The sequence below is a fragment of the Carlito syrichta genome, unplaced genomic scaffold (assembly GCF_000164805.1).
Source record: "Carlito syrichta isolate Samal-C Ts95f unplaced genomic scaffold, Tarsius_syrichta-2.0.1 Scaffold315361, whole genome shotgun sequence".
In the NCBI taxonomy this organism is placed as follows: Eukaryota; Metazoa; Chordata; class Mammalia; order Primates; family Tarsiidae; genus Carlito; species Carlito syrichta.
Window position 1 is genome coordinate 105,462 of NW_007259457.1, and position 802 is coordinate 106,263.

Here is an 802-nt window from a genome sequence, read left to right on the forward strand (position 1 = left end):
TGTGTGTGTGTGTGTGTGTGTGTGTGTGTGTGTGTGTGTGTTTTCAATTGTTTTTTTGCATTGGTTTCTGCTTTGCATCGTCATATAGAATGGTGGTGAGGAGTGGGTCTCATGGAACACACACCACAATAAGTGAACATTGTAATTTGCAAGTACTTTCTGAACTAGCGCCCCATCCCCTATCTTATTCGAATTTCAAAAACTACAAGAGACAGCAAAGCTTCCCATCCACTGTCCTATTTCAAAATAGAACAAATCCAGAGCCCAGATCAGGGAAGAATAGAGGACGGAGCAAACATCAGAAGGGAAAGCCTCTCCCATTAACACTGAATGACAGAACTAAAGAGAAAAACAAGAAATCTGTCACAAATGAGGAAAAACCAAAGGAAGACCTCAGGCAATTTCAAGTGTACCAAAAACAAACTTCTGAAAAATCAGACCTTGTTGCCCAAACAATGGAAGTCACTAACGACTGACCCCAGAATACAACAGGGATTAGGGAATGGATGGAAAGAGTGAATAAGACTCAAGAAAGAAGATACAACACTGAAAGAACTTGTAACAGAGATTTTGGCAATAAAAAATTTCACCCAGAGCCGGGCTTGGTGGCTCAGCTTGCAATCCCGCACCTTTGGGAGGCTGAGGTGAGTGGATTGCTGAGCCCACGGGTTCGAGACCCACCTGGGCAGCGAGACCTCATCTCCACAATAAATCAAAAAAATCAGCCGGGCATGGTAGCACATGCCTGTAATTCTGACTACTTGGAAGGCTGAGGTGGAAAGATCGCCAGAGCCCAGCAGGG